The 24,592-nt window shown below is 44.8% G+C and overlaps 1 protein-coding gene across 3 annotated transcripts in view; it reads right to left on the minus strand.

Moving 5' to 3' along the window:
• LOC147728393 (ureidoglycolate lyase-like) overlaps positions 1 to 24,592 on the minus strand; it is a 481,711-nt gene that overhangs the window by 161,953 nt on the left and 295,166 nt on the right. The gene's annotated exons all lie outside the window — the stretch shown is intronic.

The raw sequence follows: 24,592 nt of genomic DNA on the forward strand, positions 1-24,592 counted from the left end.
GGTTTGCAAAACTACCCCGACCTAGTTCCCAACTCGTATTTCGCAGCAGTTGAAACGTCGCAGCGTGATCTGCTGTGGACGGGGGCGCCAAGAATTGCACTGCGTATGATGGTGGAATCGCCCTCCCAGACATCCGTAAATATTATTGGGCCGCCCACCTCGTGGCGATCAACCAGGGGACATATGGTGCCGGAATAAGGGATGGATAGGTGGCTCCTTCCTGGGGGGAACTACGAGGTCGCACTCTACTCCAAGCCGGGCAAACACCACCTCACGGGACCAACTCGGCACTCAGTACAGGTGTGGCATATTGCCCAGAAAAAGTTGGGGTGGGCAGACGTCCTCACTATGGCAACTCCACTCTGGGCCTCCGAAAAACTGGGCAACCTGAGACTCACCAAGGGGTTCCGTCAATGGGATCTGATAGGCATCTCACAAGTTAGAGACCTTTGGGGCCCTACGGGCATTCGCTCATTCGCCCAACTGCAAGACACATATGATCTAGCCCCTACTGAACATTTCAGATACATGCAAGTGCGACACTCCCTGCAGACACACATCCCGCCGGAAACGATACTGCCCCAAAACTCCCCATTAGAAGACAGGTTACTAGACGGGTACATCCCAGACCACGCCATCTCCCTCACGTACAAGAAATTGATTAATAATCCCCCCAACACGCTCCTTCCCCTTAAAGAGAAATGGGTCGCTGATGGGCTAGAGATCGATGAGGAAGAATGGCTATATGCTCTTGCCTCCCTTAGGGAGGTGGCGATCTCGGCCCGACTGCGACTAATCCAACTTAAAATTCTCCACAGGGTCTATATCTCATGTACTAGACTCCAGGCGATGGGGAGGGACGGAGAGGGGCTCTGCAGAAGGGGTTGTGGGGGGGACGGGCACTTTCTTTCACATACTGTGGGACTTCCCGAAGATACAGAGGTAATGGAGAAGAGTGGTGATGTGTATGCAGGAGGTTTGGGAAGTTGAGATCCGTCCGGAGGCTAAGAGATGTCTCCTGAACATTTGGGAACCCACAGACCTGTCTCCAAAAGGGAAACTATGGGTGACACTGGGGCAAATGGTGGCAAAGAGGAACATTGCCAGATCGTGGGGAGCCCCCAACCCACCAAAACTGATGGAATGGCAAAGCGACATGGATTGGTGCATGCTGCAAGAAAAAACTGTATACGTGACAAGAGGGTGCCCCCGTAAGTGGGGGGAGATATGGTCCAAATGGAACGACTTTAGGGGAAACATATGCAAGGCTCCAAATGTCCCGCAGGTCAGCTCAGAAGAAATAGAGTGAATTGTTTTAAAACCAGCTATGACTATGAGAGATGCATGACATACAGTTGTATTTCTGGTGCTGAGGTGGATTGGTATTACCGCAACTTGTGACCGTGACTGTTTCTAGGTGGAGCGAAATGATTTACATTTTGAACTAGACCGTTCAACGTTATAAAACATAAAATTGGACCTATTCCACTCCGTAACTAACACATGCCTTACAGACTGAATGCTATGTACAGCGGGGGCAGGCCTGGAGGGTTGAGGCCTGGGCCGTGTAACCTGATTGTTGTTGCATATGTGGAAGAATTGGCGGCCGGCCCCACGGGTTGTAGGCCAAAGCTGTGTTCTCTTAATTCCAAAATAAAGGTCTTAAAACATTTTTTTTTTAAAACAATGGTATTTGTTTTCTGAATTGAATCTAGCTCAATATGCTGAAAATACAGTTTACCAATATAAGTTTAAATTTGATAGCACTAATCATGCATCCTCGGCTAGAGGCATGAATCATGTAGTGCTAATTTTGGGCTTTTATTTGCCCATAAAAAATAGAAAAAACAGACTCTCCACTTTCTAAAAAAAAATGTCTGATATAAGGCACATGGAGCAGCAGAAAGCAGAAATATGTTATGAGGCAATATTGACATTTTATTTAAAGCAACTCTTCCTATAATTCTCAAGCTGTCTAATGTCAACTACTCTGATGCCGCTACCCTTGAAGAGAGGGTTATAACTGCTGCTGATAAGTGGATTCCCAACTTTGGGGACCTAGAAGATATCCACAGCAAGCAAGCTTTTGAACCATCATACCGACCACCCGTTACAGTTCTTGGGGTAAAACCTTGAACCTTTGTCTGGTTCAAGGAGAAATAGACAGGTGTCCATCAGCCAAGCACTATGTGGTCGATTATCTACAGCAGACCATTGCAATAAGAAATATTCATAGTAGAACCTCTCAGTCTCTCCCTACTCTGAATGAATCACCCCTGGAACACAACAGTAACATTACTAGTTCCAGTACTTAGAACAGCACTTTGTCTTATCTTGATATGAAGGCTATGCTGCAACCATTACAAGAGCACCAGAGACAATGCCGAGCAATGCCTATCTCCCTTTTACAGGATGCTGATTATGCCAGGGCAGTCTCACCAGTGACACTTTTTGAAACAAGACTAAGCAAGTGACTCATTGTTAATGTTCGAGTCTCTAAAGGAAGAACTTACAAAATTGTAGAGTGCCTCAGACGAGCAACCAATTGCTGTTCCATTGAATGTGAGAACCAACAACACACATACGTTATTTTGTTTCTCTAGGGACCACACATATACTACATGCAAACCCAATGACATTGACATTTCCTCCAATAAGGACTGAAATCAACCTACAGTTCACCAAAAGACATGCATCCAATTTATGTACCACTGAGACTGTACTATAAACTGGGAGAATGTTGGATAAACATATTTGTAATCTGGCTTATTTTTAGCATCACTGGTATGTTTAATCACCAGCATTCATCTCTCTTTAAACAAATTATTACAGACTCCGCTTTTCATATAATCATTAATTGCATGAAACAATGCAGGGATTAAAAGTATTCAAGCTTCGCTCTACTTACTACATATATCATATTAAAACAAATTATATATACATATATTACCTACTGGCGGTCGCCAGTAGGTAGTTATAGTTAGGACCTATTATCCATAGGAGATCCGCAACATTCTATTTGGAATAACTTTGGCCTTGGTTGATGAATCTTCGCGAAATTTTGATAGTCTTGGGGTGATTCATGAAGCAGGGGCCGAGGAAAAAAGGGAATCCCAAAACGTGTTTTCCCCATGCAATTTTCCATAGGGACCTTTAGTTGCAGCTACAGCCCGAACTGCTGAACGGAATTACACCACATTTGGCAGAAAGGTAGACCGAGGTTCAGTCGTGCCTTTTGCTTAAATGGTGTAAATCCGTTCAGTAGTTCCTGAGAAAATCAAAATCACATATATATCTATAGCCGGGCTGGATCCGCGCACCCTGAGCGCACTCTCCCATTCACGAGCTGCATGTTAATTGTCTGTCAACTGTCTGTCAACACTCCAAACTAGGAAGTGTTGGCAGCCATTTTGTGCCTGGGTAGAAGCGAGGCTGAAGAAATCAGTGGAACTAGTGTGTGAAACTTATAAAGGGGGCAGGGTAGAAATACCCTGACCCTCTAGACCTTTTTGGGGGGTCCCACAAGGACCCCTTGGGCTGTCATTTTTAATTTTAATTTTTTTAAACGTCAAAATACTCGCATGGTGCACGGATCCTGCCGTAAAATAAATTAATAAAACAAAGCGCGGGCTTTAATAATTAGTCCCCGGGGGGCCAAATCCCAAGGGCAAAAGTTTTATATTTTATGAGGGGCCCAGAGGGCCTCCCCAGCCCCCTGGACCGCCACCCCGAGGCTACAACATAAATGGGTGGGGGGCTCAACCACCCCCCCCCCCAGCAAAATAGATGGGTGGGGGGCTCAAAGGCCCCCCCAGCCCCAGGGACCGCTACCCCCTGGGGCTTTCTCAAAAATGGTTGAGGGGGCTCATAGGCCACCCCAGCCCCGGGGACCGCCACCCTGGGGCTTTTTATGTTGTGGGAGGGGGGCCGCTTGGCCCCCCTCCTGGAGCCCTCGAGGGCCCTGCGGACCACCACCCCCCAGGGCCGGCTCCTGCAGTGTCCTGGGGTGCCCACCCCCGGGACACTGCTGTTTGCTATGGCAGGGCGGGAGCTGAGCTGAGGCTCTCGCCCTGTCATAGCAAACTTGGTTTGGATTTTGAAAGAGAGAGCAGGGAAACCTGATCTCTCTTTCAAAATGCAAACCAGATTGCTTTTCCACACGGGGAGCAGCATGTTAGCAGCTCCCCGCGTGGAAAAGCAATGACGGCTTCCGAAGGACGCGGGGAGCCGGCTGGGACCGGGGGGAACATTGGGGCTCCCCCCATGGTTCATAACGTTGCATATAGGCCCCGGGGAGAACAGAAATTTGTCATAGGTGCTATTTTTTACGGTAAAATTAGGAGTCGCGCACCCAGCGCAGCACTCAGAGCGGCCCCCTGGTGTGCACGCGTTGGGTGCACAACTCCTAACGTGTAGGGTGTGTGACTCCAGTGTGTTGGGTGCATGACTCTAACGCCTCAGATACACGACTCCAAGAAAAATAAGTTATATTTTTCAGATATACATCAAGCTTATGTGTTTAGATCTTGGGTGGCTCTAAAAAGAGCTGTTGTGTTTATTGAGAGATTTTGGCACCTATAAGTAAGTACCTATGCAGAGTCTAAAGTTGATGCGGAAGACTCTGCTACCCTCATCTGTAAAATGTACACCATCTCTCCAATAGATGCTATCCATATTGAAATGCAGATTGTTGTGGTAAATGGACCCCATCCTATAATCTCGGAGAAAAGCAGAAACAGATTATTGACATGTTTCCTAGCTTTCTTCATCTGTGGACAAAATTGATTGGACCAGTTCCATTTCGTTTTGGGAAAAGTGACATCAATTCTCTGAAGGTGTCCTTTATAAGCACTACCAGACCTACCCCAGTCAAAGTGCCCAGGTCATTGCCACCACAGTGCACAATTATGAGGTCAAGGTGTAAAAAGGATTTAAGCAATGGCATCAATTGGTGCCAATTTATCCCTCTCTGTCCAATCCATTTAATGTCTACATTTGGCAAATATAGGTCTTTGTCAATGCCTCTGCTTTCAGCATACCTTTTGCACCAGAAAATATAGCTGTGTCCCTCATCATACATACACTTTGCGTTGAAAGGGTGTTCTATAGGTGTTATAGAACAAGACACATCTCCAGATTTATAGGAAATCATAAATCTGGAGATGTGTGTGAATGCTGCACCATCCTCCAGTTGGTGTAGCACGGCACAACAAGGAGAATTGTTTTAATTTCTCCTAATTTTTTCTCTTTCAATATATGCTGAATTGCACAGCATACATTGAAGGACAAAAATGCCTTCACTGATTGTTTTTGTACATGACGTTGTGTCTTCCTGCACTAAACAAACTCCACACGACACAGATATCCTTGCACCATGGTGCAAGGGTGCCTGTGTCACCACATGGCTGCAGTTTAAGCAGCAGTGCAGAGAGAAGCATAGACTTGCAACATATTTATGTACATATGTTGCATCCCTGGGCTTCGGAAGTACCACAGCAAACTGGAGCTAAAGAGCTTACAGTGTCATGCTGCAGCACTTCCTTATAGTTCTGCACTTATAAATTCACCATATACCACAAATACATTATTTCAGTCAATTATGCACTGCACATACATTCATGTAAACTTTCACACATTATCATACAAATATTGCTCTTTTTTTAACCAGAGTAGTTAGTTCTGAAAATAACTTTTTTTTTCTTTTTAGTAGTTTTATATATTTCTTTTGATTTTTTGAATGATTTTTTGATTTTTGTGTTTTTTTAAAAGGAAAAAAAGTCAACAGGACGAACAAACAATAAACTTTAGGTAAAAAAAAAAAAACTCTAACAGCGATGGTTATCAAGTACCCTGCAAACTAAATCGACCGACTGGTGGTAGACTCTCTTGTAGTCTTCTGCAATCCTCTTTGGCTAGGTTCACTGGATGCAAACATTGCAAGTCTTTCAGCATGCTTGCTGTGCCACACAAATATTTTTTGTTGGGGTCTCCACGTGATAATACTGCTTTGCAAATTTGCAAAGTCACTCTGGCAAAGTAAAAAAATTCCAGACGATGGAGACATACTTTTGGGAACCCTGTGGTTCTGGTACAAATCCTTCTTCGTTGGACTGTTCAGATTCTGAAGATTCATGCTGTTGTGAAGCCATTTTTTTAAGTGAAAGCGAAACCAGGTCTGCAATCCCAAAAAAATGTGGTTCTTCTTAGCACCGGTCTTCTCCCAAGGAAGGTCTAAGAGGAGTGATTGAAATGGGTGGGGTCCTTCAATAGTTAGAATAGGAAGTGTTATGAACCAATCAAATCTCTTTTTTCGGTGTCACATGGGATCCGCGTAGGGTGCGTACACGCAGCACGCGCCCAATACGACTTCGCAAAATTTAATTTAAACGTAATATAGGTTTATTAAAAGTAAAAGTATACAATTTTTATGATCACATCAGATAATGTCTTGCCCTAATATTTATATTAAGTATATATATATATATATATATATATAGGTTTTTAGACATTAAAAAATGTGTCGGGAGTCGCGCACCCACCGCGTCCAACACGTATATGACGTCACGCGGAAGCACGCAGGCGTTGCGCAATGTAATACGTACATGTCACGTATGTGCCAGGAGTCGCGTACCGGTCGAATAGTGATCGCGCAGGAAAATGCGTTCCAGTCACACACCCTATGCGGATCCTACACAACAATCCTAACATGGCGGCTAGGTTCCACGCAGTGATCGAGAAAGGTACCCTTTGGGTGCGCGACTCCACAAAAAATTTGGGGAAAAAAACAATATAGAAAATAATATAAATATAATTAAAAAAATATCAAATTAAAAATAAATAGAATTCAAATATTTAAAAAAAATGTTTTTATTTTTATTAAAAATAATGTAATGTAATTTAAAAAATAAGATATCTAAAATTAAATAAATAAAAAAAATGTAGTAAAACAATATGAAAAAAAATATATAACAATTAATACATTTATAAATTATCATTGAAAAAACCTTAGAAATTCACTGAAAAAACCAAAGGTTTCAGGCCCGTTATAGTTAGGAATTAGCATCTAAAAAACCTTAGAAATTCACTGAAAAACACATATGTTTTAGGGGTGCTATAGCTAGCTGGACATTTCACTCATACAAAACCATTGAAATTCCTCCATTATAGTTAGTTGTACAAACTAAATCTCGCCCGCCCGCAATCCACTGCTGATGATATCATATAATACATCTTTCATGACATGGTCAGTGACATCACTGATGACATCTCAAATGACATCACTGATGACTTCATCCAAGTGACAATCAGATACACCTCATCATACACTAGTATAACCTTTCATCATTCCCTATAAAATATAAAGTACCATCTTTAAAAGAATGGCCCACCAAAACAACTTCCTAAAAACCCACTCAATGATTTGTAGATCTACACACACATCTAAACACTTACCTATAGATTCACTCATACATGTTGACAAACATCAATACAACACTATTAAATACACTTATACACCTATATTGACATTACACAGCAGCACACATCCTATTCAGTTATGCAGCCATCCTTTTCACTTATGCAAACAATTGATCATACTTACATTTACTGACCTACACACTTATACAACACTATTTTATTTATTCAGATACATAGAAAGTCATACTTAGTGTGTTATAAAATCATTATTAAAAGTATAGTTTTCCATACAGTCACTTATACAATCACTGAGTCTTATATATACTTATTTAAATACAAGAACTGTCACATACACTGCCTTTTATATTTCTATTTTGTTGGACATGTATCATTGAGAAATATATTTACTCATTATCTCACCCATAAAGATATGCACTCACTCAAACAACTATTTCCACATGCAGTCATAACCTCATATACCTACTAAATCAACTATTTACAAATCTTTGGAAAATCACACACCTTCCACCCAACCACACATACATTCACTCTCCCATACAAATAGTCACTTAACTAAATAAAAACTAATATAGAGTTTCACATAGGTAGTAACCAACTTATGCAGTAGTTTACACAACTAGACACAGATTGATACAGATATTCACACACTTAAATCACTATCCCATATATTTAGGGAGACACTTTAAATTAGTCATTTAGACAGTCAATCACACTACTAGTAGTTCAAGCACTAATACTTCCACTCATTCTTCAATGCAGATTCCTATATATATAATACTTATTTAAATATCGAATCAGTGATGTAATCAGTGATGTCATTTGAGATGTCATCAGTGATGTCATCAGTGATGTCACTGACCATGTCATGAATTATGTAATATGTGACATCATCAGCAGTGGATAGCAGGCGCGTGAGTTATAGTTAGTACAACTAACTATAATGGAGGAATTTCAATGGTTTTGTACGAGTGAAATGTCCAGCTAACTATAACACCCCTAAAACCTATGGTTTTTTCAGTGAGAATATATGTATACTAATATATATATATATATATATATATATATATATATATATATATATATATATATATATATATATATTTCACTGGAAAACCCACAGATTTCAGGGACATTATAGTTAGTTGGAGATTTCACTCGTATAAAACCAGAGAAATTCGGGCAATATAGTTAGCAGAGCTAACTATAAATCGTGCCCCAGCAATGCATTGCTGATGACATTACTTTTACATCACTCATGTCATGGTCAATGACATCACTAATGACATCTCAAATGACATCACTGATGACATCACCTGTATGGGTGCCTGAGTGCCTGTGTAGGTGGGTGGGGGTTGTGACTCCCTGCATGGATGTGTGAATGGGTGATTCACTGGGTGTATGGGTTCATGAGTGCGGGTGTTAGGGACTGTATGGATGAGTGAGTGTATGTATAGCTGTGTTGGTGAATGGCTGCATGAATAAGTGTGTGCTTATGACAGTAATTGTTGAAGAGAGTACGTATATGGTACTATCTGTATAAATAAGTGAGGTAGTGTGTGTGTATAACTGTATAGGTGAGTAAATGGCAGTGTAAATAATTCTTTGGGTGACTGACTAGGTGTTTGAATAACTCTGGGTGATTGGCAGTGTGTGAGTGTCTATATGGGTGTACGAGTGGATACATCAGTGGGAGTATTGATGAATTACTGCGTGTATGAGTGACTGTATGGGTTAGTGAGTGGATGTGAGTGTAGACGTATGAATCACTGAGCGGGTATGTACGAACTGCTATTGGTCTGTCTATGGTTTCAATATTGGTAGTCTGTGTTTTAGAGTGGGTGTATCAAAGGTTATAATAGGGTGTGAGGAGGTGCATCAGATGATCACGTGGATGATGTCATCGGTGAAAGAAGCAAAAGAGGTGGACAAAAAGGGAAGAGGGGTGCAGAAATAGGCAAGAGGAATGCAGATATTTGCAAAAGAGGTGCAGAAAGAACCAACAGAGGTGCAAAAAGAGGCAAGAAGGGTGCAGAAAGGGGTAGGAGAGGTGCACAAAGAGGCAAGAGGGCTACAGGAAGAGGCAGGAGGTGTGCAGAAAGAAGGAAGAGAACTGCAGAAAGAAGCAACAGAGGTAATGAAAGAGGCACGAATGGTGCAGAAAGAGGCAAGAGAAGGGCAGAAAGAAGCAACAGAGGTACAGAAAGAGGCAAGAGTGGTGCAGAAATAGGGAAGAGGGTTGCAGAAAGAGGCAGGAGGGGTGCAGAAATGGACAAGAGAAGTGTAGGAAGAGGCAAGAGATGTGCAGAAAGAGGCAAGAAAACTGCAGAAAGAGGCAAGAGAGTTGCAGAAACAGGCAAAAGGGGTACAGAATGAGGGAACGGGTGAGCAGACTGAGGCAAGAGATGTGCAGAAAAAGGGAAGAGGGGTACAGAAAGAGGAAAGAAGTATAGAAAGAGGCAAGAGAGGTGCAGAAAGAAGGAAGAGGGGCATAAAAAGAGACAAGACTAGTACAGGAAGAAGCAAGTGAGGTGCAGAAAGAAGCAACGGAGGTGGAGAAAGAGGCAAGAGTGGTGCAGAAAGTAGAAGAGATGAGCAGAAAGAGGCAAAAGAAGTGCAGAAAAAATAAAGGTGCAGCTAGAAGCAACAGAAATGCAGAAAGAGGCAAAAGAGGTGCAGAAAGAAGCAAGAGTCGTGTGCACACCATTAGTACCAATTTAATACCCACATTGAGCAATAAGTAATAGTTGACCATTCTAAGGTTGCAAAGGGCCTACCGCCATGCTGTAATACTTGTTGCTGCATTTCTGGTAGCATTCAAGGAGTTTGAGCTAGAAACAAGGTTGTTTTTGTTCAGATCTGCAGATTATGTAGCAGATTATGGATTATGTGGCAAATGCGGAAAATGTATAATTGTGCAAAAGTCAGTGCAGCCAAACAGTTGCATAGTTCTAGTGGCCCTACTCATACCTCCGACTAGGTCCAGAAGTGCTCCTCAGTGGTTCCTTCTTTTTTTTGTCTCATTGAGTTTATAGTTTAGCTTCTGTGAAACGAGGAAGACTAAACCACTCCACAACACAGATTACAGTACCACATAATTACTCTCCATAGCACATAATCTCACTCTTCATAATTCCGATACACTAAATACCACATACTTTCTATCTACATAATTTCACTGCACAACACACTGCATAATTCCACTACACACAACGTACATCCACTGCACTCCCAAAAACATTAGTAAAAAACCTTTTTACATTTACAATGCCAATACCCATAACCTTCGCAAATGCGAGACCTATTACATTCCAAATGCTTCTTCAACTAGTAGTCACGTATGCAGAGTGGTGGAAAAAGGGGGCTGGGCCTCCGACCAGTACTCAGGAATTCCGCTGCGTAGGACTTACAGGAGGTACGAGGAAGGCTCTTAGGGCCCCAAAGTCCCTTAGGAGTAAAGTGGACTTTATCCCTCAACCAGTAGTGTGCCAGGAGGGGTGTTTGCAGAGTGGTGGGGAAAGGGGGACGTGGCGTTCGAAGACTTCTTAGCATTCCCACTGTATGGAACTTACTGGAGTTAACAGGAGCGGTAGTTGGCCCGCAAGAACATTCTTGGGGGCCAACTGCCCCTTCTATTACCTCCAGTAAGTCCCACACAGCAGGACTGCTAAGTTCTCATTGCAGGCCATGCCCCCTTTGCCCAACACTCAGCAAACGTGCTCCCTGGCACGCTCTTGGATGGGGATCGAAGCTCCCTTCACTGTAGGGGGTCCTTAGGGTCCAACTAGCATACCTGTTACCTCTAGTAAGCCCCACACAGTGCAATTGCTGAGAGGTGGACAGAGTCCATGCCCCCTTTCTCCACCACTCTGCAAACGCGCTTCCTCACGCGCTTTTGGTTGCAGGATGAATTTCCCTTGCCTCCTGAGTGTCCCTGGGGCCAACTAGCTCTCCTGTTATCTCTAGTAAGCCCCACACAGTTGGAATGCTGAGAGGTGGTCCAAGGCCATGCCCCCTTTTTACACCACTCTCCAAACGCAGTTCCTGGTGCACTGCTGCTTAGGGGGTGAAGTCCACTTTAGTCCTGAATTCCTCAGGAAACAAAGGCCCCACCAGCAGTGCGTCAAGAGGCGCATTTGCAGAGTGATGTGAAAAGGGCGTAGCCTCGGACCACCTCTCAGCATTCTCACTGTGTGGGGCTTACTGGAGGTACCTGGTGGGTTAGTTGGCCCTAAGGATCCTTAGTATTAATGGGGGCTTAATCCCTCAATCCAGAATGCGCCAGGAGACATGTTTACACAGTGGTGCAGGGAGGGGGCGGGGTCTCTGGCAAGATGCCGGCTTTTTTAAATTTGATTTTTGGAAGGGGGGATGTGTGGCCCCCTTCCCTTGATTATTTTTGGGCCTGGGGACCCCATTTCCCAGGGCCTGAACTTTATTTTTTAACAGCATTCCTGGGCCTCTTTTGGCCCCAGGGACCCCATCCCCTGGGGCCTGCCCTGCCTTTTATCTTTAAAAAATTTGGAGGGGGCCACGTGGTCCTCCTCCTGAGGATAATTTTGGCCCCTGGGACCCTGGGACCCGGCCTTATTTATTAATTTTGTTTTTTAATAATGATTAAAGGGAGGGGGGTTGTGTGGCCCCTTACCCTGGGCCACTACAGGCCCCGGGGACCCCATCCTCCGTGGCATGGCCAGCCTGGGTTTTTTGGGGGGAAGGGGGTTGCATGGCCCCCTTCCCCCCATCCTCCTGGGCCTCTTTGTTGGAGACAGCGGGGGAGCCCCAATGCCCCCCACGGTCCAGGCCAGCTCCCCGCCTCCTGCAGGAGCCGGCATTGCTTTTGGACAAGGGGAGCTGGTAACATGCAGCTCCCCTTGTCCAAAAGCAATACTGCTTTGCTCCATGGAAGCAAGAGCAAGTTTTCTGCTCTCGCTTCCATGAAGGGAAGCAGAGTTTGCAATGACAGGGTGGGGGCCATGCTCCCGCCCTGCCATTGCAAACTGCAATGTCCCGGGGAGGGCACTCCGGGACATTGCTGGAGCCAGCCTTGGGGGTAGCGGTTCCCAGGGCCATAGAGGGCTCCAGGAGGGGGGCACCGCAGCCCCCCTCCCAATGTGCACATTGCCCAGGGAGGTGGTGGTCCATGGGGCTGAGGGGTGGCAATGGACCCCCATATTACCATAAAGTGAGCCCAGGGAGCTGGTGGTCCTTGGGGCAGTGTGGGGGGGGGGGGGCTCGAGCACCTCCCACTAAGTTTTTCCAAAATCCCCGGGGAGGTGGTGGTCCTCTGGGCATGGGGGGCCTGCAAGGCCCCCCACTTATATTTTAGTGAAGCCCCGGGGAGGTGGCAGTCCCCGCAGCTTGGGGGGGCCCGCAAGGCCCCCTGCCCATATTTTAGTCAAGCCCCGGGGAGGTGGCCATCCACGGGGCTTGGGTGGTCCATGAGGCCTCCCCACCCTAAATAAATAAAGCCCCGGGGAGGTGGCAGTCCCCAGGGCAGCGGGGGGCTGCATGCCCCGCACATTATTGATGAAGCCCTGTGGAGATGCCAGTCCCTGGGGTTGCGGGCCCCTGCTAATTAACTGTACATAGCCCCCGGGACCTGGCCCACCCGGCGGCTTAAAGAAACCCGCACTTCAGTTTGAAGAAAAAAAAATCAGCTGAATTCACACACCCAGCGCGAATTCTGCAGATTCTTTTAAAAACAAAAATAAGCTTTTTTGGGCCTGGAGGTTCCCTGAGCAGGTTTAGGGGGTCAGGGTGTTTCTACCCTGCTCCCTTTTCTTGTTTTTTATCCTTTTGTTTACTGTTTTAGTCACAAGATGGCTGCCAGCACTTCCTGGTTTGGAGTGTTGGCAGCCAATCAGAATGAAGCTCGTGAATCCGGGAGGGTTCGCGGATCCACGGCGGTCACCAGATATATATACTTTTAAATTTTTTTATTTTTCAGGAACTACTGAACGGATTTACACCATTTAAAGCAAAGAGTGCACTCTTAATGCTCCCTCTCGCCTGTTGCCTGTTGCCTTGCCATAGGCTTGTTTCCCCTTGCCTCTTGCCCTTTCCCGTCGCTGCATTATTGTGACCGTTTTATTGCCTGTGTCCTCTTTGCTCCGCTCGCCTGTTGCCTGTTGCATTGCCTTAGGCTTGTTTCCCCTTGCCTCTTGCCCGTTCCCGCTGCTGGGTCCCTGCGGCCCCACTCCCCTGGCCGCAGCGCGGACGTGAGAGGGGCCCTTGACCCTGCCTTCAGGCAGGTCGCTCCCCACGCCGCCCACGCAGCTCCACCTGACTGCGTGCTGTGTGCTCCTGTGCCCCGCTACTGACTCGGATCTGTGGGTGTTCCAGGCCCGCCTCCACCCGCAGGCTTCCACCTGCGCCTCATCCCTGGTGGCCAGTGGGCCTGAGGTTTGTTGCTGCCACCCGCTCTTATTCTTATTTCTGTGCCCTTGTGCCCCTGTTTTGTGCCCTGTTTGCAGCATCATTCCCCTTTCCTCTTGCCCGTTCCCGCCGCTGCATCCCTGCGGCCCTGCCCCCCCACCCCCATTGGCTCCCTCCCACCTCCCAGCTGCGCCTCCCTCTCACCTCCCCTTCTTATGGCGGCCACAGCATGGACGCGCAGCTGGCACGCCGATTCCACGCCTGGACCGTGCCCAGCGCCAGGACCCCTGGACCCCGCGCCCCCTGCAACGCCAGACTGCACTACGACTCCACCACCCTCCGTGCACTCAAAACCGGACGAGACCACCCCTGCTACCGGGCCACCCCATAGCGCACCCAAGGGCCCTTCGCCTGCCAGAATTGCAGATTCACCAGCATCCAGCCCTCCAAACCCCCTGCCAGAGAACCCAACCACCTCTGCTGCATCCTCCTCAACATCCGCTCCGCTCGCAAGCTCGCCATCGAACTCTGGGACCTCCTAGACTCCACCACTCCCAACATCGCCTTCCTGACGGAGACCTGGCTGAACACCACCTCAGCACCAGACATTGCCATAGCCATCCCACAGGGATACAAGATCTCCCGCAGAGACCGCACCAACGGAGTTGGAGGGGGAATCGCCATCCTCCACAAGGACACCCTCAGAGTCTTGACCAACACCGACGACACCCTCACTCCCGCCGAGCACATGCACTTCCAGAGCCACACCGACGCCAACACCACCCTCAGAGGAACACTCGTCTACAGACCACCTGGACCACGACCACAGTTCTGCGACACCATCGCCGACCTTGTCAGCACCCACTCCCTCGCCTCCACGGACTACATCCACCTCAGGGACCTGAACTTCCACCTCGAGAACAACAACAACGCCAACTTCACCGCCCTGATCGCCAACCTCGGACTCAAACAGCTCGTGACGGCACACACCCACGCCGCCGGACACACGCTGGACCCCATCTCCACAAGTCCACACGTCTCCTTCAACCACACCACCGAACCCCACTGGACTGACCACAGATGCGTCCACTTCACCTTCAGGAAACCCACCACACACCACTGCACCCAACAGCTACCACGCCCCTGCTGGGGCAAGGTCACCAAGGACCAACTGACTACCACCCTCGCCCTGAGACCGCCCGCCAACCCCACCGACCCAGACACTGCCGCAACCAACCTCAAACAGTGGATCAACGACTGCGCCAACACCCTCGCCCCTCTCAAGACCTCCACAACCAACAAGAAAGCCGCCTGGTTCACTGGAGACCACCGGACCTCCAAGCGCACCTGTTGGAAGCTGTAGAAGAAATGGCTCCACGACCGCACACCAGACAGCCACACAGCCCACAAAAGCGCCACCCGCAGACACCACCAACTCATCAGGACCGCCAAGAGGACCGCCAAGAGGACCGCTTAGACACCAACGCACACAACACCAAAGAGCTCTTCAGCATCGTGAAAGAACTCTCCAACACCAACGACATCCCACCATCACAAGACCTGTGCGACTCCCTGGCCACCTTCTTTCACCGCAAGATTGCCGACATCCACAACAGCTTCAACTCCGACACCCCGCACCCACCACCCCTGCGATCACCACCGTCTCCAGCCGCCTGACCGCATGGTTCCACGTCAGCGACGAAGACACCATCAAAACCATGAACTTCATCGACTCTGGATCCCCAGCCGACCCCTGCCCTCACCACGTCTTCAACAAAGCCAGCACAACCATCGCACCCCACCTCCGGAAAGCAATCAACAGCTCCTTCGAGACAGCAACCTTCCCGGAAAGCTGGAAGCACGCCGAGATCAATGCCCTCCTGAAGAAACCCAAGGCGGACCCCAAAGACCTCAAGAACTTCCGGCCCATCTCCATGCTCCGGTTCCTTGCAAAAGTGACAGAGAAGATCGTCAACAAACAGCTAACCCGGTACCTCGAAGACAACAACATCCTGGACCCTACCCAATCCGGTTTTCGCAGCAACCACAGCACCGAGACCGCCCTCATTGCCGCCACTGACGACATCAGGATCCTGATGGACAAAGGAGAAACAGCCGCCCTCATCCTCCTGGACCTATCAGCAGCCTTTGGCACAGTCTGCCACCGAACCCTATCAGCACGCCTCCATGACGCCGGAATCCAAGAGAAGGCCCTGGCCTGGACCACATCCTTCCTCTCCGGCAGAACCCAGAGCGCTCGCCTTCCACCCTTCCGCTCAAAAACCACAGAGATCATCTGCGGCGTCCCACAGGGATCCTCCCTCAGCCCGACGCTGTTCAATATCTACATGGCACCGCTCGCCCATGTCGCATGACAACACAACCTCAACATCATCTCCTACGCCGACGACACCCAGCTGATCATATCCCTCACCGAAGACCCCCCCACACCGCCAAACACACCCTCCACAGAGGAATGAAGGCCGTAGCTGACTGGATGAAGGACAGCAGACAAGCTGAATTCAGACAAGACGGAAGTACTCATTCTCGGACCCACTCCATCGGCCTGGGACGACTCTTGGTGCCCCACATCGCTAGGCACAGCCCCGGAACCCACAGACCACGCAGGCAACCTCGGGGTCATCCTCGACTCCACCCTCTCCATGACCAGGCAAGTCAACGCGTCTCCGCGTCCTGCTTCAATACCCTCCGAATGCTCCGCAGGATCTTCAACTGGATCCCCCCCGACATGAGAAAAACCGTCACCCAGGCCCTCGTCACCAGCAGACTCGACTACGGGAACGCCCTCTACTCAGGAACAAGAACCAAGCTCCTGAGACGACAACAACAAATCCAGAACGCCTCGGCATGACTGATCCTTGACGTCCCCCAACGCAGCCACATCACACCCCGCCTTCACTGGCTCCCCAGAGGATCACCTTCAAACCCCTCATCCACGCACACAAAGCCCTACACAACACCGGACCTACATACCTCAACAACCGACTCAGCTTCCACACCCCCAACCTCTGCTCAGCCAACCTCGCCCTCGCCACAGTTCCTCGTATCCGGAAAAGCCACCGCTGGTGGCAGATCCTTCTCCTACCTTGCTGCCAAGATCTGGAACACTCTTCCCACCAGCCTACGACAGACTCAGGACCTGCTGGCCTTCAGAAGACTTCTCAAGACCTGGCTCTTCAATCAGTAGCACCCCCCCGCACCCCCCCCCCCCACAGGGCCTTGAGACCCTCACGGGTATGTTGCGCGCTTTAGAAATGCAGTGATTGATTGATTGATTGTAACAACCTCTCCCTCTCTGCCAAATTTGGGGTCATTCCGTTTAACAGTTCGGGCTGTAGCCGCGACAAAAGTTCCATTGGAAATCAACATTGAGAAAACATGTTTTGGGACCAACCTTTTTTTCTTGGCCCCTGCTTCACGAATCACCGCGAAACTTTCAAGATAGAAGCTGACCGGAGCGGGCCATTAGTTCAGAAAATTTTGCGAAGATTCGTCAAACGCCACCAAAGATATTGGCAAATCACAAAATGCTTTTTCTATGGCAACTAGGGGCCATATGCATCAAAAAAGAGTTTTGCGATTCTCAAATTGTGATTTTTAGCAAATCGCAATTAGAGAATCGCAAAATGTAATGTATCTAGGATTTGCTAAAAATTTTGCGAATCCTACATATTCCTTATTTGCGAATTAATTTAATTTAATTTAATTTGCGTGTTTATATAGCGCTAGAATCACTCCCGGGGGAGTATCTCCGCGCTTCGACCGCTGCGAAACCCTTCCTGGCTTCCCTGAGAGATGGTCCCTTAATGGGTATCTCCAGGGTGAGACCAGGCATTCCCGGCGGTCTGGTGGGGCCGTTAGTGAAGATGAGGCAAGCTAATGCCCAGAGTTGCCGAGTGTGATCGCTGATCAGAGTGGGCACCGAGGCGAGAGAATTATCGAGTCCGCTGACCCTGGTCCAGAAACCTGCCGCGTCGGGAATCGAACCCTGGTCCCGGGCCGTCCTCTGCTCTCGGGTCTGCCGCCTCTAACCAGTGAGCCACACCACTGTTCAAATTGAGATTCACAATTGAGGAATACCTTCCCATTCAGTTCAATTAGTCTTTATTCGATTATAGACAATCATAAAATACACATATACAAATAACATTAAAAACCAGATTTGTCTTAATAAAACATATAAAATATCAGAAGATAAAAACTCAAAATCCATTTACATATCTAATTTCAAATGCCTATAGGAGGACTTTTACCATCAACGATAAAAAAAAGTCATGACAAAAGAGTAAAACCATATTTTAGATGTAACAAGAAATTTGCAAACATATAAGCACATATTAACATGTTTAAGTTAGAGAATACTAAAGCACCAAAACTCAAAAACGTAAAGCACCAAAACTCAAAAACAGGAGGCTAGGAGGCCCAAAGGAATGAATGGGAAGTCATTCTCAATTTGCGATTACCAATTAGAAAATTGCAAACTGAGAATGCTATTTCAAGGTTGCAAGGGTGCCAAAACGACACCCTGTTGCACCCCTGAAATATGCATGTGTGCACATTTTGCGCGCATTGTTTGTGCGACTTATGGCACTTTTAAAAAATCAAAAAAGTGCTTTTTTAAAGAGAATCGCAAATTACCACCAACTTAAAGTTGGTGGCAATTTGCAATTCCTTATGGCCAAATAGCAAATTTCTGGTGCTTCCAGAATTGCATTTAAGGAATCGCAATTTGCAATTCCTTAATTGCTTTCGCAAAATAGAGAATCGCAAATTTAGCAAATCTCTATTTTGCGATGGCCTTTTGGAATGATACATTGCAAAAGGCTTTTTGGAATTCGCAAACGGCCCGATTCTGAGAATCTGCCCATTTGCAAATGGGAAAAAGGCTTGATACATATGGCCCTTGGTCCTAACTAGAACTACCTACTGGCGACTGCCAGTAGGTAATATATATATCCCATGGCGGTCACAAGCAGTAGTCATAGGTAGGACCTGGTTTCCCTAGGAAAAGTCCTTTTGTTTTGCCAATAACTTTGACGCTGTTTGACAAATCTTAATAAAATTTTCAAAACTTGTTTGGCACTCACTCCAGCTGCTGTTTGGAAAGTTTGCTCATGCATAGGGATTGTAGACACAACTACAGCCTGAACTGCTGCATTAAATTACACCAAATTTTGCAGAAAGCTAGATCTTGGTCCAGAAATAGTGTTTTTTGTAATTGGGTGTAAATCTGTCCAGTAGTTTTGGAGTTATTGAATAAAAGAGATTAATGTAAACCAGAGATGCGGTAGATCCACGAATCCACATGCAACAGCAATGCCGTGACTAGCTACCACCACTTCAATCAGGAAGTAGCAGCAAAAAAAACCTAAAGGGGATAGGGTAGGAATACTCTGTCCCCCTAGGCCTGGTTGTAGGGTCCCACAACGAGCCTGCCCTAAGGCCATAATTTTTTTTAATTGTTTTGCTGCAAATTCACAGAGAATCAGCAGCAAAATTCAAGATTGAAGAACGAAATCAGGCCCTTAGTCTGCAAGTAGTTTTTGCTACTCCTCAAACCAAGGTAAATTCTCTAGAGTCTAAGGGCCTGATTTAGATCTTGGCAGGACCGTGACGGAGTAGGCTTTTTTGACAGTCTTCTTGCCCGCCCACCTTGCGGTAACCTTGCCGATTTAGATGCTGAATTTCAATGGGCATGAAGACCGCTGCGACGGCTGGCGGCACCGTTGGTGGGACTCCAGCAAGGATTCCAGCTGTCGATATTTGGATCTGGCCTGTTTCTAAGGGTATTCCGTTGGGAATCTCTCCCCCACTTCTAGTCAGCAGAATGGGACAAAAAGGGGTGTAAAATCACCTTTTTCAGGGTTCAAGATGCCATTTCCTCCTCTTCACCTTCGTCCAGGTCCCCCTGTCCTGTTACACCTTGACAGCGATGGACTGGCACCTCGATTTGACAGACCCCAAGGTATGTATCTGTGGTATATGTGCCTATACATGGCATAGTGTGTGTGTTTCTTGGTGGGGTGCAAGGCAGAATGTACACATAATGCTCACTACACATATCCTACGTACACATATATACACAAACAAAACATTTTTTTTTTTTTAATGTGTCACTTAGCTGTCTCCCCAACACTGCGGTTGCCCCCCTGTCAGGACTCTGCCGCTAGGACACCGGCAACCGATTGGGAACATCCAAATCGGATAGCCTACAGTCTCGTCACATCTTAAATCCAGTGGTCAGCTTATATCAGAGAATTTCCACTTTACAGTATAGAAAACACCTATAAAGAACATTGTATGACATCTGACAACACTCCAATATCAGAAATCACGTACAACCTGCAAGAATAAGCTTTGAGAATATGAGATATATAAAAAGAAGAGAATTAAACTGCTAAGCACACCTCACTCCTGCATTGAAAACCACACAGTTATCCTCAGCACCTCTTTCCACCCACCAACCGCAATCCCTTCCCCACATAAATAATACAATTCACTCCAGACTTTCAGCACCCCCTGTTCACAAACAGCTCTGAAATTTCACTTCAGGTGTGACCTTCAGTGCTCCAAGCTAATAGCGGATCACTGAAAGAATATTGATGACACAAATATAGACTTACCAAAATATAGAGTAACAAATATAGAATGCAAAAATACCAAATCCCTATCTCCAAACAGGTAAGTACAAAAATATTGAATCAAAAATATTCTTGTAAAAAATATAGTTAGTCAAAATATAGAATTTTTTTAAATGTCTTAAAAGTAATTGAAAATTAATGAAATAATAAATATAATTAACTTAAACATACTTAAATTACCTTAAAATTTATAAATAATTAATGTAGGTTAAAAAAATAATTTTTTTTTTAATACACACACATATTTATCTATCTATCTATATATATGTATATATATATATATATGTGTATATATATATATATATATATATATACATATATATATATATATATATATATATATATATATATATATATATATACATAATATTATTAAAAAATATACAATATTTTTACCGTAGGATAGCGGGAGGGTTAAATTTACTATTACCATTTCAGTGAGTGCAACAGTAGAGAAAACATTGGATAGCATAGAAGTAAAAATTCCTATTCCTGCTCCAGTGAGTGCAACACTAGGGAAAGCGTTGGATAGTGGGAGGGTAAAAATTACTATTCCCACTCCAGAAAGTGCAACAGTAGGGAAAACGTTGGATAGCATAGAGGTAAAAATGACTATTCGCACTCCAGTGAGTGCAACAGTAGGGAAAGCGTTGGATAGCGTAGGGGTAAAAATTACTATTCCCACTCCAGAGAGTGCAACAGTAGGGAAAGCGTTGGATAGCGGGAGGGTCAAAATTACTATTCTCACCCCAGAGAGTGCAACAGTAGGGAAAGCGTTGGATAGCGTAGGGGTAAAAATGACTATTCCCACTCCAGAGAGTGCAACAGTAGGGAAAGCGTTGGATAGCGTAGGGGTAAAAATGACTATTCCCACTCCAGTGAGTGTAACAGTAGGGAAAGCGTTGGATATCGGGAGGGTAAAAATGACTATTCCCACTACAGAGAGTGCAAAAGTAGGGAAAGCGTTGGATAGCGTAGGCATAAAATTTACTACTCCCACTCCAGTGAGTGCAACAGTAGGGAAAGCGTTGGATAGCGGGAGGGTAAAAATTACTATTCCCACTCCAGAGAGTGCAACAGTAGGGAAAGCGTTGGATAGCGTAGAGGTAAAAAATACTGGGGCATATTACCAACAACTAGCGATAATTATCGCTATGTTAGTTTAGTGGCGATATTTTTATCACCGAGCTGCGGCGATTTTTATCGCTTAGGAGCCTTGCTATTACCAAGGTTTATCTCTTAAGCGATACAAATCGGCCAAAATGCATGAATATTGCTGTAAAGTCAGCGATATTCATGCATTACCGAGCAAATGCTCTTAGCCATGTTATCCACCTCCCATTGGATAACATGGCTAAGAACTGCTCAGGGGCAGGTGTTAGCTTTTGGAGATATTCGCGTTTAGCGCGAATATCTCCAAAAGTTGGTAATAGGAGATAGCGATGTTAGCGACTGTTTCCAGTCGCTAACATCTTGGCACGCCCACTTTGCATGTCATTAGTGATAAATATCACTGACATGCAAAGCGGGGCCCAAGATGGTCGCTATCTCCTACTAGCTGTCGCTAACTGGTGTTAGCGACAGCGAGGTAATAGGGAGATAATTTTATCTCTGCTTTCTTGGCTTTTAAAGCCAAAAAAGGGGAGATAAACCCCCTTGATAATACGCCCACTATTCGCACTCCAGTGAGTGCAACAGTAGGGAAAGCGTTGGATAGCGGGAGGGTAAAAATTACTATTCCCACTCTAGAGAGTGCAACAGTAGGGAAAGTGTTGGATAGCGTAGGACTAAAAATTACTATTCCCACTCCAGTGAGTGCAACAGTAGGGAAAGCATTGGATATCGTAGGGGTAAAAATTACTATTCCCACTCCAGTGAATGCAACAGTAGGGAAAGCGTTGGATAGCATAGGGGTAAAAATGAATATTCCCACTCCAGTGAGTGCAACAGTAGGGAAAGCGTTGCATAGCGGGAGGGTAAAAATTACTATTCCCACTCTAGAGAGTGCAACAGTAGGGAAAGCGTTGGATAGCGTAGGACTATAAATTACTATTCCCACTCCAGTGAGTGCAACAGTAGGGAAAGCATTGGATATCGTAGGGGTAAAAATTACTATTCCCACTCCAGTGAATGCATCAGTAGGGAAAGCGTTGGATAGCATAGGGGTAAAAATGAATATTCCCACTCCAGTGAGTGCAACAGTAGGGAAAGCGTTGGATAGCGGGAGGGTAAAAATTACTATTCCCACTCCAGAGAGTGCAACAGTAGGGAAAGCCTTGGATAGCGTAGTAGTAAAATTGACTATTCCCACTACAGAGAGTGCAACAGTAGGGAAAGTGTTGGATAGCGTAGGAGTAAAAATTACTATTACCACTCCAGTGAGTGCAACAGTAGGGAAAGCGTTGGATAGCGTAAGGGTAAAAATTACTATTTCCACTCCAGTGAGTGCAACAGTAGGGAAAGCGTTGGATAGCGTAGAGGTAAAAATTACTATTCCCACTCCAGAGAGTGCAACAGTAGGGAAAGTAAATACTTGATATATGAATAAAAATAAATTAAATATTAATACCAATTACAAATTAATTAAAAGTAATTAACCATTTTATATAACATAATAATTAATCAATTAAAAATAAAAATAACAATTAATTATTAAAAATAATTACCTATTAATACAAATTATTTACCAATTAACAATTATTAATTACCAATTAAAAAATAATTAAAAATTCAAACAAAATAAATTACAAAATTTAATTAATTACAATTAAATTACTTCCCACCCTATTCCCCTATAAACCCAAAACCCGCAAGAGAAAATAAATTAATAAAATTAACATAATTATCAATTAATCAATTATTAAACATTAATTACCAATGAAATTTTAATTAATTATCAATTAAAAATGTAATTAACAATTAATTCAAAATAAATACCAATAAATAAATAAAAATATTTAATTAATTATAATTAAATTACTTCCCACCCTATTCCCCTACAAACCCACAACCCGCTACAGAAAATAATTTAATAAAATTAGCATAATTATCAATTAATAAATTAATTCAAATGAATTACCAATTATATTTTAATTAATTACCAATTAAAAATGTAATTAACAATTAATTCAAAATAAATACCAATAAATCAATTAAAATATTTAATTAATTATAATAAATTACTTCCCACCCTATTCCCCTATAAACCCACAACCCGCTACAGAATTATATTACGCAAAAATTAAATACCGTAAAATTAATTAATTAAAATAAAATATAAAATAAATATACACTTTTCACACATATACTAACATAAAAAACACTTTAAAAAATGGGATATTATTAAAAAAGTGATATTAACTTACTTACCTCAAATTCGATATTTCTGTTGTCTATATTCTGTCCTTTCAATATTTTTGTTGTCTATATTCTGTCCATTCAATATTTTTGTTGTCTATATTCTGTCCATTCGATATTTTGTCCATTCTATATTTTGAATTAGATATTAATGCTATTCTATTCGATATGTTTGTAGTCTATATTCTGTCCATTCAATATTGTGTCCATTCGATATTTTTAATTCGATATTAATGCAAATCGATATTTAAAACTCGATATTTTGACTGTATACCGCTAATAGCCTCTCCTGACACTAAACACATCTAACTCGTGACCGGAAGAGATTGGTATCCATTACTCAAGAAAGGTGATTAGTTTTTTCACCACACTTAATCATGACGACTACTACGCCTTGCCTAGATCCACAAAGACACATGAATACAGACACAGGTATTGACAAAGATAAACAGGAGGCACATTAATATGACATACTATTTCATATGGATTCAAACCAGTGACCCGAGACCGCACATACAACTCGCCAGTAGGTGCAAAAAACACATTAGTTACCATGTGCCACTGGGCAAAAAACCCTTTATTTACAGCCCTTTAGATTCATACTAAATCATAAACTGGTGCAGTGAGTGAAAAACAATAACTGATTACATGCTGCAGATTCCTGGTTTAAATAGTATATATCTCTGGGGCCTGAAATGGATGTTGCACCGAAATGTGGAGACCTGACGGTATCAATCGCCTTCATGGCCTGCAGTCCGAAT

Source organism: Lissotriton vulgaris, chromosome 3_1 (genome assembly GCF_964263255.1).
Source record: "Lissotriton vulgaris chromosome 3_1, aLisVul1.2, whole genome shotgun sequence".
NCBI classification, from domain to species: Eukaryota; Metazoa; Chordata; class Amphibia; order Caudata; family Salamandridae; genus Lissotriton; species Lissotriton vulgaris.